We start from the raw sequence: 13,761 nt of genomic DNA on the forward strand, positions 1-13,761 counted from the left end.
TTGTTGGGGTGGAGGCACCCAGTAGCTGGTGGTCCTTGTGGAGTGGGAGGCTGGTAGTGAAACAGCCCCCAGTGCATGGAAGCTTTGCTGCCATCACAACAAAGCTTGGGCAGGTCACTTGTGAAGGAACCAAGATGGAAAGCCATTTGAGTCCGTGCCATTCCTTGGGTTCTGTGAAACCCTCCCAGAAGTCAGGTTGAAAGGAGGCAGGGTGTGAGGCAATAAGACTAGACCCAGGGGCAAGGGAAATGGATTTCACTGGTAAATGCTTTGGTTTGGGAGAGGGGTGGTGGTGAATGTTGTAAATTCAGCTTGATCCTAAGGCTGGGATCAAAGCAAGGCCAACCACCAACAAAACAAAAAGGCAACCAACAGAGTGGGAGAAGATATTTACAAACAACAGCTCTGACGAGGGGTTAATACAATATCCAAAATATATGAAGAACTCATACAACTCAAAGCAAGGCCAAAGGTGTCACAGAAGTGGGTTTTCTGCCTTACCCCTACATGGACTCCCCTCCTCTTCCAGCCTCCTCTAGCCTCCTCAGGCTGGCCCAGAGCCCTGGGGCATGGAGGCTGCAGCAGTGGGTTCAGCACCATGGGCAGACAGCACATGCCTACTGCCTGTGGAGCCCCTTCAGTCCCAGGGTGGCTGGGACTGTTGGTCGCTCCACTCAGCCATTATGGGAGAGAGGGGGTCCCAAGGAAGCACATGGCAGCCTCCTCTTAGTCTTCCTTTCCTGCCTCATCTCTCTCCCCTCCATCTGCCCCTGCATCTGGGGGTACAAGGCTCCCTGTCCTGACCTGCTATTCCCACAGACAGCTGCATGAGGGTGGAGAGAGGGGTGTCAGGGGGAGAAGGGACAAGCCCTGGCAGATGGTGGTGGCAGCGATTTCCCCCATAAACTACCCTCTCCCCCCGCCTTTACAATGCACTCTTGGGTCTGAACAAACAGGCTTTCCACCCAGAGGTGATGGAGGGGAGGGAAAAGAGAGGAAGGGCCCTGGCAGGGGGGCCTAGCCAGCCCAAACACTCAGCCACTCAGCCCTCTGCCCAGTGCGCCAGACTGTTTGAGGAGCAAATATCTGCTTTCACTGTCTGATTCTCTCAACTGCCCCCACCAGGTTTGGGGCTAATTGTCCCTCATTAGCTGGGCCCAGGCCCCAGGCCGCCGCCAGCCCCCGCCATCTGCTCACAATTATACATTAACTCAGAGGTCTTGCCAAGCGCCAGCCAGGCTGTGTGCCCCTCTCCGGGGCAGCCATGGCCATTCCATCCTGTCCTTCACCCTGATGTAGAGCCCTGACTGCTGGCTTCTTCTGCCCTTGGAAGCATCTAGTACAAAGCCCTTGGCTGTGGGAAAAGATGTGTCCACAGGAGAGGCGGCTGGAGTTCCCCAGCCCTCTTCCTGGGGCCAGAAGACAAGACAAAGCCCATGCGTAAAGCTGGACAGAGCAGGGCGCAGCCCGCAAGGGGACCCTGCCGGCTTTGTCTGACACCTCACCTCGGACTTTTAATACTCACTAGGGGAGGTGACACAAGTCTCAGGCTATTTCTACCCCTTCCTCTGGTGCCTCTTAGCAGGCTGTGTGCCCCAGCTCCCATCCTCCCTCTCTCCAGAGAGCTCTCATCTCACTCCAGTCCTCTGCTTTCCAGAGCGCACCACGCCCGTCTCCAAAACCACTCTCCCTCAGCACGTGCTTCCCAGTTTAAAGTCATATTAATTTCCTTGCTACAAAAACATGGAGAATCTCCAGTGCCCCTGGGTATTTCTAAACTTGGCGCTGAAGTTGCAAACCCCCATCCCCATTGCTTTATGCAGACACCCCACTCTCCCAGCCCAGACCCTACTCTAACACCAGCAATTTGCGGCGCTTTTCGGCTCAGCTTCTAGAACGCTGGCTGCCAGCTCCCTCTGAACGTGCCAGGGAAGGAGTAAAGAGCAAGTCCTTCCATCTGTGGCTTTGAACTGGGAGCACAGAAGAAGCTCCTCATTTCCCCTCTTTTTCCGCTTGAGCCCCTCACCTCTGAGCTCAACCCTGCCCCATGTTTCCCTTCGCTGGTGAGTGGTGAGTCTGCACTCCCATGGACAACCCCCAACAGAGCTGCGAAAGTCAGCGGTTAGAGGCAAGGGCCCAAGGAGACCTGGAGAAGAAACCCATGGTGATGGGAAGGGCAGGGGCCGGGAGTGGAGGGTGGGGTGGGGGGGAGGGTAGAGCCCAGCCCACAGCCGCCAGGACCGGCACTGCGCACTGCGTGCCTCGGATCACAGCAGACCCGGGCGGTCAGATGCGGTCTGTCAGCCACCTGCGGAGAGTGCCTCCTTGGGTCCGCGTGCGCACCAGCCCCGGCAGTGTGAGGATGGTCATGCGTCCTAGCTGGTGTTTTCAGACCCAACCAGTAAGGGAAACCTGAAGTTCAATATTTTCCCCGGGGACTGCCAGCTCTGTGCTCCCCAAGGCTTTCCCTACCCTCTACCCCACTTTGCATGGGGTGGAGCATCTGAGGAACGGATAGCAGTCCATGTTGAAAATATACTTTATTTTGATAACCTTTATTTTTTTAGGACAGTCTTAGATGTACAGAGAAATTTCAAAGACAGTAGAGAGTTCTCATGCACCCTACACCCAGGTTCCCCTATTATTAACATATGACAGTAGTATTGTACATCTGTTGTAGTTAATAAACCAATATTGATATTACTGTTAACTAAAGTGCACACCTTTGCAGATTTCCTCAGCTTTGCCCTAATGTCCTCTTGCCCTCTTCTGTTCCAGGATCCCATTCAGGGCACCACGTGGCATCTAGTCATCATGTCTTCTTAGGCTCCTCTTGGCTATGACACTTTCTCAGACTTTCCTTGTTGTTGATAACTTTGACAATTTTGAGGAGCCAGGTATTTTGTAGACAATTGGGATTGTCTCATGCTTAGACTGGGCTTATGGGTTTGGGGGAAGAAGACCAAAAAAAGGATACAGGCCCTAACCGGTTTGGCTTAGTGGATAGAGCTTCGGTCTGCGGACTGAAAGGTCCCAGGTTCTATTCCGGTCGGGGGCATGTACCTTGGTTGTGGGCACATCCCCAGTAGCAGGTGTGTGCAAGAGGCAGCTAATCGATGTTTCTCTATCATGGATATTTCTAAATCCCTTTCCCTCTCCCTTCCTCTCTGTAAAAAATCAATAAAATATATATATTTTTAAAAAAAGGATACAGGTGAGGTGTAAAGGGCCATTTCGTCAGAGCATATGAAGTGTGCACACTGTCAGCATGACTTATCTCTGTTGGTGTTGACCTTGATCACCTCTGAAGTAGTGCTTGTTGGGTTTCTCCAGTGAAGCTACTGTACCCCCTTCCCCCCCACCCCCACCCCCCCGCTTCCCATAAAATAAAGTCCTTAGGCATAACTACACTTAAGGAGTGGGAGCTAGTTTCACCTACTCAAGGGCAGAGTATCTACAGACTCACCTGGATTTCTCCTGCCCAGGAGATTTCTCTCTTCTCTTTTATTTATGTATTCAATCATTTATTATATCATTATGGGTTTATGGATACTTATTTTATTATTTGGATTATAATCTAATATATTACTTTATTTCTTTTTATGCTCAAATTGTTCCAGCTTTGGCGATTGGGAGCTCTTTCAGTTGACTCCTGTGTCCCTTTGGCATACCCCCGTTATTGTGGGCTTTGGTTTTTTATGAAAGGGGGGGGAGGGATGTGAGCACTTTCTTACTTTCTGAGTCTACATGTTTCAGGCTTACCCTGTGTATTTCCTGCCCTAGCCATAGAATTAGCCATTTTCCATTTTCCAAAAGGAGCCCTGGTACCTTTTGTTGGAGAATGGTATGAGAATCAAAAATCCAGGCAAGCCCGACGGCGTGCTTAGTGGTTGAGCATTGACCCATGTACCAAGAGGTCACTGGTTTGGTCCCTGGTCAGGGCACATACCTGGGTTGTGGGTGCGATCCTCAGTAGGGGGCATGCAGGAGTCAGCCGATCAATGTTTCCCTCTCATCGATGTTTCTCTCTCTCCCTTCTTTCTCTCCCTTCCTCTCTCTCTAAAAAATCAATAAAAACATATTTTAAAAGTTGGGGCTAGGTGTACTTGCTACTAGGGTGTCAGAGCTTCTAGGTTCTCTCAGCTAACAGAGCAAAGACATATATGTGTTCTAACCCATGTACTAGTATACTGTATAGACACCTCTATAAATAGTTCTTTTTTAAAAATTATATTTTATTGATATTTTACAGAGAGGAAGGGAGAGGGATAGGGAGCTAGAAACATCGATGAGAGAGAAACATCGATCAGCTGCCTCCTGCACACCTCCCACTGGGGATGTGCCCATAACCAAGGTACATGCCCTTGACCGGAATCGAACCCGGGACCCTTCAGTCCACAGGCCGACACTCTATCCACTAAGCCAAACCAGTTTCAGCTAGATAGTTCTATATGTAATCATTTGTATCTATGTTAAACTAGAATTCATTCTGATGTCTTCAGTTCTAATCCATTACTACATGAATCATTCTATTTTCCCCCTTGCTTATCTGTAAATTCTGTACAATACTTATGAACAATTTATTTTAGCTTTAGTCTTTCAGACTCCACTCATTTCCAAAGTTACTTAAATCAGCACCTTTTCTCCCATGCCCTTCACTGAAGTTGTTTCATACATTTGTAATACAGTTAGATTGTTTTCTCACATTCTGCATTTTATCTTAGGATCCCCTGATCTCTACATAGTTTTTAAAAATTTGCTTACATTAAGATTCACTCTTTGTGCTGTACAGTTCTATAGGTTTTGATAAAGGCATAATGTTATGTCTCCACAAGTACAATATTATACATGAGAGTTTCACCACTCTAAGAAATCCCAGTGCTTCACCTATTCAACCTTTTTTCTTCTCACTATGCCCCAGCACTGATCTTTTTACTACCACTATAGTCTTGCCTTTTTCAGAATGTCATATAATAAAATCATACAGTGTGTAACCTTTTCAGACTGGCTTCCTTCACGTAGTAATAAACAGTTAGTGTTCCTCCACATATTTTCATGGCTTGATAGCTCATTTCTTTTTGGTGCTAAATAATATTCCATTGTCCAGATGTTCCACAGTTTATCCATTCACCTACTGAAGGATATCTTGGTTGCTTCCAAATTTTGGCAGTTATGACTAAAGCTGCTATCAACATCCATGTACCTGTTTTTGTTTTTTGTTTTGTGTGGATATAAGTTTTCAACTCCTTTGGGTAAAAAACAAAAAGCATGATTGCTGGATCATATCGTTCAAGAATATTTTTTAAAATGTATTTTTATTGATTTTGCATTCCCTCAATGTGTGAGTGTTCTTGTTGCTCCACATCCTTGCTGGCATTTGGTGTTGTCAGTGTTTTAGATCTTAGAAATTCTAATAGGTGTGTAGTTTTAATTTGCATTTCCCTGATGACATAAGATGTGGAGCATTGTATCATATGCTTATTTGCCATTTGTATATCTTCTTTGGTGAGGTGTCTGTTAAGGGTTTTGATCCATTTTAAAATCAGGTTGATTGCTTTCTTATTGTTGAGTTTTAAGAGTTCTTTGTATATTTTGGATAACAGTCCTTTACCAGATGAGTCTTTAGCAAATATGTGACTTGCCTAATTCTCTTGGTGTTGTCTTTTATTTATTTATTTATTTATTATATATTTTATTGATTTTTTACAGAGAGGAAGGGAGAGGGATAGAGTTGGAAACATCCATCAGCTGCATCCTGCACACCCCCCACTGGGGATGTGCCCGCAACCAAGGTACATGCCCTTGACAAGAACCGAACCTGGGACCCTTCAGTCCACAGGCCGACGCTCTATCCACTGAGCCACACCAGTCAGGGCTTGATGTTGTCTTTTAAAGAGTAGACATTTTTAACTGTAATGAAGTCCAGCTTATTAGCTATTTCTTTCATGAATCATGCCTTAGTTATTGTATCTAAAAAAATCACCATACCCATAGATTTTATTTTTTTAAATATATTTTTATTGATTTCACCAAATTCATAGATATACAGAACAGACTGATGATTGCCAGAGGTTGCAGGGGGCGGGGGCGGTGTGTGAAGGGTGGGTGAAATGGGTGAAAGAAAAAAATATATATATACATATATATACACACACATATATATACATATATATTTATATTATTGCTTTTAGAGAGGAAAGGAGAGGGAGAGAGAGATGGAAACATGAATGATGAGAGAGAATCACTGATCGGCTGTATCCCTGACATGTGCCCTGACCGGGAATTGAACCTTGACCTCCTGATTCATAGGTTGACACTCAACTGCTGAGCCACACTGGCTGGGCTAGACTTTATTTTTTTAGAGCAGTTTTAGGTTCATGAAAGGACAGTATATAGATTTCCCATATAGCCCCTACCTCCACACACGCATAACCGCCCTCATTTTCTATATCCTTTATTTGTTGCAACTGAGGTAGATGTTGTAGATGTTCTTTATCAAAGTGAGGAAGTTCCCCTCTATTCCTAGTTTGCTGAGAGGTGTATTTTTTTATTTTTTATCATGAATGGGGATGGAATTTTGTTCAATGTTTTCTCTACATCAATTGATATGATTTTTTTCTTCTTTAGCTTGTTGATGTGGCGGATTACATTGATTGGTTTTTAAATATTGAGCCAATTTTGCTTACCTAGAACAGAATCACTTGGTCATGGTGTATAATTCTTTTAATACTCTGTTGGCTTGAATTTGCTAATGTTTTATTGAGAATTTTTTTTCATCTATGTTTGAGACATATTGGTTCAGTTTTCCTCTTTTGTAATGTCTTTATCTCTTTTGGTATTAGGGTAATGCTGGTCTCATAAAAGGAGTTAGGAAGTATTCCCTCAGATAGCCAGCTTTAAGAGTGAGGGCAAGGTTTACCAAGCAGCTGTAACTGAGGATGAAAGACACATGAAGCTCATCTTCTGTAATAGTATCCAGGATAGTATGACTCAGTAATTAACAGTGGGACCTTTAGAGCCATCAAACCCCAGTTCTTATCCCAGCCCTGCCATGCCATCTGCATGATCTTGGGCCATTTAACTATTAATTTAACAAATCATTATTGAACACCTCCTATGTGCCAGACACTGAGATAGCAGCAGTGAATAGAAAAGACAAGCCCAGCCCTCTTAGAGCTTACTTTTTTTTTTTTTTTTAAAGGCTAACATTTTAAAACTTTCTGTGCTTCAATTTTCCCAATGAATAAAATGGGACTATAATAGTACATCCCTACCTGATAGGATTGTTGTATTATATAAGTTAATATAGGTAAAGAGCATTCTATGTAAGTATAATATTATTATTGTTGTTACTATTATTACTACTTCTATCATGTGCTGATAGGTAACATTATTATTTATTGGATGAGTGCAATAGTTCCAGTGTAGGAGATTTCCAGCCCCACCCTTGCTGCCCTAACTCTGCATTCCTGTCTTTCCTGTTTCTCTGCTCCTTCAGTTGACCCTCTTGGTCTCCAGGCTCACTAAGCCTCTTACATGACATTCCTTCTCTGACCTAGAGTTACCTTACTTGAGAGATAGTTGATTGGCTATCTTTGTGCTGCCTTTAAGATATACCAAAATTTTGCAATTTGTGAAGGGGAGGGTGAGGAGTAATAAATCACTGATGATCCAAGGTCTTTGCTTGTATGCTTTCTAAAGGTTGTGTGGTCTTGGCCTGGCCTACGTTAGTGAGAGGGGGCCGTATTAATGTAACCTAGCCACAACGGAAAATAAGTCTGTAGCAGGTCTTACACAGGAGCGCTCAGTGCTCCAGCTTCGGTAACTTTCCACTGCTCCGCAAAACGCAAAGGCAAGGGGAGGAAAACACCCTTACTAAGGGTAAGGATCTTACTTACCTCTGTCCCAGGAATCCAGAGCTATTATCTTCACTGCACTCACAAGAGCCCCCAAAGCAGCACCTGTTCAGCCCAACAGAAGTCACCACACTACCCAGACAGCAAGCTGTGTAAAGATAGGTAATTATAGCCCTAGCCGGTTTGGCTCAGTGGATACAGCATCCGCCTGCAGACTGAAGGGTCCTGGGTTCGATTCCAGTCAAGGGCACATGCCCGGGTTGCTAGCTCAATCCCCAGTAGGGGGCGTGCAGGAGACAGCCAATCAATGATTCTCTCTCATCATTGATGTTTCTACCTCTCCCTTTCCCTTCCTCTCTGAAATCAATAAAAATATACTTTAAAAAAAGATAGGTAATTATATATGAAGTCTCATTACTGTCTCTGGCTTGGCACCAAAAAACACAATAATCAGACTTTGAAGGGTCCATTGTTCCAGTTTCATTATCAGCCCAGCTGGCATCCCCTTCATCACCAATCCTTAGCTCACTTCATTCCTCTTTACTGGTCCTGGGGTCCACTTCTTGGTTCTGCATCATACCGCTCTTCCTGCCCTAGTTGGTTTGGTTCAGTGGATAGAGTCCTTGGCCTGCAGACTGAAGGGTCCTGGGTTCAATTCTGGTCATACCGGGTTGCGGGCTTGATCCCCTGTACGTGGCGTGCAGGAGGCAGCCATTCAACGATTCTCTCTCATCATTGATGTTTCTATCTCTCCCTCTCCCTTCCTTTCTGAAATCAATAAAAATAAATAAAAAGTATTTAAACAAACAAAACACCGCTCTTCTTCTCTCAAGACTCCACTGCCTGAAATCAATGATTTTAGCCTACTCTGGACTGCTCTACGTTTCTCTTTTGTTTCTGGAGGGCAGTACAACACTAAAGTTTAGGGGGTTTCTCTATGTATTTACTCCCTGATTCTCTTCTCCCACACTCCAGCGTTGGACCATTCACTGCAGCCCTGTCTCTACTCGCTATACCGGTTCTCTTCAGTCTCCTGGTACTTTGAATTCTTTTTCTTAGTTTTCTTCATATGTCTTGGAATTTAATGTGCAATTTAATTGTTTCAACCAAACGATGTTTGGAAAGAAAGTTGGTTAAAGTTACTTGACCTCAGCCACCTGGAGCTTGACTGAGGAAGGCGGCCCCGCGGAGTCTGCGCGCGGGCTCCCCCTGCAGTCTGCTCAGTGCTCTGCGCTGGTAGCGCCGCGGCCCTAACATTTAAATATCCCTTCACTACATCTCCCCTTGGAGCTGAGCAGTGTAATTGGCAGGGGAGCCAGCGCCAGGTTAACAGGAGCAAAGCGGATGCAGACTTGGGAAAGACAAGGTAGCTGCGAGTGCTCCAAGGCACCAGTTCCCCTTCCAACTGGTAAGGTGATTAAGAGAAATGTCCTGTGAACTCAGATTTAGGGTCAAACGCAAGGCTGTTAGGGCATTTTAATTGGAGCCTTGTCCTGGTCACAAAGCCAGGATGGGAGTGGGAACGTTTGTGCTTGTTTGTTTGGCTTTCACAATGAGAAAGCAGGAGACACCTGAGAAGGGAGAACAGCGTGAGTGGGTACTATATAGAGGTTGGGCCCAAATGATTTACTTGGATTAGACTGCTTGAAGAACAAAGAGTCTTACTCTTCTAAGGCCTTAGGATTTTTTATCTTATCACTTGTTTTACAATTAAGAACTTCCAAGCCTTGAGACCAGGAGAATATTCCAACATTAGATCTTCCTTAACTCTCTTACCTCACTTTGGAGTAGATTAACATGTAAATGGCTATAATCCCAAAGTATCATTTGAGGGAAGATAAATAAAATGACATCACAGAACCTCCTAAAATTGTTATTAATGAGAAAGGCAAAATAATAAAGCTCCTAGGAGATAATATAGGAGAATATCTTTATGACCAAATGTCAGATGTATATTTTTATTGATTTTAGAGAGGGAGGAAGGGAGAGAAAGAGAAAGAGAGAAACATCAATGTGAGAGAGGTACATTGATCAAGAGGCAATCGGTTGCCTCCCGTAGGCCTCTGGCGACCTGCAATCTACCCCTAGGTATCTGCTCTGACTGGAAATAGAACCTGCCACCTTCCAGTGCAGGGACACCAGCCAGGGCCTGGATACACATATTTTCAAATGCTCCACCTTATTAGAAATCAAGGAAATGCAAATTAAAGTAATAATGAGATACTACTACATATCCACCTAAAAGGCTGGAATTTAAAAGACTGACAATATCAAATATTGGTGAGGATGTTTGACAACTAGAAATCTCGTGTACTGCTGGAGGAAGTCTAAATTGGCACACCCACTTTGGGAAAAGTTTGGCGTTAGCTGCTAGAGTTAATATTCATGACCTATGATCCCTATTATTTCCCCCAAAGAAATGCACGCACAGGAATGTTTATTTATAATAGCTAAAAACTGGAACCCAGTTCTAGACACTACTGCTGTGTATTAAATCACTCCAAACTTAGAGTAAAAGAATCACCTTTTTGTGATGCTTATGGATTCTGTGGGTCAGGAGTTCAGAAAGGGCCCAAAGGAAGTTGCCTGTCTCAGCTCCACAATGTCTGTGACCTCTGCTGGGAAGATTCAAAGACTGTGACTCAATAGTGAGGGGCTGGAATCATCGAAAGGCTTTTTCACACATACATTTGGTTATTGATGCTGACTATTGGCCAGGAACTCAGCTGCGGCTGTTGACCAAAACACCTGAATGCAGGCTCTCCATGTAGTAGCTCAGGCTTTCTCAAGCATGGTGGCTGGGTCCCAAGTACAAGCCTCCCAAAAGAATGAGGTGGAAGTATGAGGCTTATTTATGAAGTGACTTAAGAAGTCACTTTTGCTGTACTCTATTGGTCGAAGCAGAGTAGAGGCCCACCTAGGTTCAAGGGGTGTGAACATAGATTCCACCTCTTTTTCTTTTTCTTTTTTTCAAATTATAAGAGAAAGTTATTTCAAAAGTTACAGAGGTAGCTGAAGTGAGCCAGCTACAGCAAGTTATGGAGGCAGAAGGGCCCTTGGAGCATAGGAGAGAGGAAGGTAAAGATAATGTGCCTTGGGGGGTGGGGGACAGGGGGGAAGAAGAGGGGCAGGGAAGGGCGCTGGTGTGCTCCTGAGAGGTAGAGCACCCATAGATTCCACCTCTTAATGGAGGAATTTTGGGGTTACTTTGTAAAAAGAACATGTGTGTTGAGAGATATTTCTGTGGCCATCTTTGCTCCTTGTCCATTTTGTTCCTTGTTGTAGGGGCAGAGGTGAAGGCAGAGGGAAACAGCTCAAAAGCCCTGTGTTGGGAAAGAGCTTTTCTTTTTTTTTTTAAAAAAAAGGATGTAATATCACATAACTCAATGGCTGTTTGGCCTGTTTCAGTTGCAGCCTAAAGCAGCATCCTATTCTCTGAAGCACTCTTAAGAGAGCAAACTATGTTAACTGCTCTCCACTGAACAACAGGTTGTGGTATAATTTGAGACTTATCGTTTCATAAGATCATTTCTTATTGGAATTTATGCCACTCACAAATACATGAAACAAAGACTTGGGGTGAAGAGGAAAAAGAGATTTTCTGACATCAAAATGTCTCTGTGGTGTTAATATGATGTAGCAGAAATAAGGTGTTCTTCCACTTGAAATAGCTCTTCTTGCCCAGCCAGTGAGGCTGAGTGGTTGAGCATGGACCTTTGAACTAGGAGGTCAGGGTTCTATTCCTGGTCGGGGCACATGCCCTGGTTCGAGGCTCGATCCCCAGTAGGGGGCATGCAGGAGGCAGCCAATCATGATTCTCTCTCATCATTGATGTTTCTATCTCTCCCTCTCCCTTACTCTCTGAAATCAATAAAAACATAAAAAAAGAGAAATAGCTCATCTTTGGATGAATTAAGCTGGAGGAGATCCAGAAAAAAATGTATGGATCATCCTGAAGTCCACTGTGAGAGAACCTGGTGCCCCTTCAAACTGCCACCTAAACCCTGGCCTCTTAAGTTAACTCCACCCCTGCCCTTTATTCCCAGCAAATGACCTGTCTGTCTGGGCTCTGGTCATTTAACGCTGGTACTTCCATCCCCACACAGTGCAGTTCCCTACTCCTCACCTAGCCTATACATTCCCCATCATCACCAGTCACCCATATCCTGACTTCTTGCTTTGTTTCTCTTTATTGCTCTGGCCCCTCACTCTGATAATTGACACTGGCTATCCTGGCTGGACCATGCCAACACATTGCAGAATCCCAGCCTTAGTTTGACCTTAACTCCTGGCTATTCCAGGGCCCTGTCTACCTCGGAAAGTGCCTCATCTTCAATTGTGGGGTCACTGCTTCCTTAGAGACTCATCCTGTCTTCCGTCTCCTGAGTCCTCCTACTAAGTGTAGAAGATTGAGAATGTCCAATGTGACCATTTCAATGTCTTTCTTCTCTTCCTCAAAAAGTTTCTGCATCATTACATGATCCTCCTTCCTTAGCTCTTGATTTTAAAGGAAGGCTGTTCTATTAGAATTGCTGTTAATGGATGGGAGAGCGGCCACCAACATCGGTCTTTGGATGATTACTTGAGAAGAGTCACATCCTGGGCTGTTACATGAGAGAGAAATACTCTGAATTATTTCAGACACTAAATAATTGTTATTTCTGCAGCTGACCTACCCTATCTAATACAAGGGGCAAACTAATGTTAAGATATGAATGGTTTCCAGGATTCAAGAAGAGGTGAAGACACAGACAGTTGTTGGTAGGAGTTTAAATAAAATTCATTTTTCAATGAACTATCTTATGTCTGGATCTATCTAATGATAATGATTCCCACTATAATTCCCAGCTTCTACCCTAGACACCAACTACATTCTCAGTTTCAATTTCCAGAAAACTCAAATGATATGTGATGGGTATAAGGGAAGAAAGAGAAGGTAAATAAGTCATCTCGCTCATTGGAACAGACTAAATAATTATAATTTAATCCCAAATATACTCTTTCAGTGCTTAGTGCAGGGGTCCTCAAACTTTTTAAACAGGGGGCCATTTCACTGTCCCTCAGACAGTTGGAGGGCCGGACTATAGTTTAAAAAAAAAAACTATGAACAAATTCCTATGCGCACTGAGGGCCCGGGATGAGTCGGCTGCTAAGCAGGACAGGCAGCGGCACCCGGCGGGCCGGATAAATGTCCTCAGCGGGCCGCATGTGGCCCACGGGCTGTAGTTTGAGGACGCCTGGCTTAGTCTGTACAAGGCAATATCACGCATATAGGGAGCACAAAAATTAATGAGACTCATAGGAACTTGTTACCCAAAACCTCACAACTGTTACAGAAATAACTATGATACAGGGAAAGTGTATTGCATACCATTGGAAAGGTATAAACCAAGGGACCTGGGGATACAGAGGTATCATTTCTGATCGCAGGTATATCAGAAGATTGTATGGGAAAAGCTGTATCTGCACTGAATTCAAGGTCATTCTAAGTAGAGGGAATTGGAAGAGCAAAAACTCAGGAACAGGAAGCTCTGGGTGAATTTTTAGGCGAATTTTCTAGTGTGGCTAGAGCTGCTGGGGCCACAGTGAGTAGCACAGGCAATATAAGTCCAGGTTCAGTCCTCCAGTGGACAAAGGTCCTTGCCACAGGTAGGAGAAGGTGGAGACATGGAGGAAGCCTGTCAACTCCATTCCATGGAGGCAGGGCCTTTAGAAGAGACTATAATGGGGGCCCTAGACCAGAGGCAGCAGAGATAAAACATAGGATCACTGCTTTTTTTTTTTTTTTTTAGTCTGGAGAGAATGAGGGCACAGGATTCTTCATTGAGAGAAGTGAGACTTTGAAATAGGCCAGAGTTCTAGGAAGGGCAGAATGAGACCAGAAGCAAAGAAGAGGCCCAGTGCT

Source organism: Plecotus auritus (assembly GCF_963455305.1).
Source record: "Plecotus auritus genome assembly, chromosome: 4".
Classification (NCBI taxonomy): Eukaryota; Metazoa; Chordata; class Mammalia; order Chiroptera; family Vespertilionidae; genus Plecotus; species Plecotus auritus.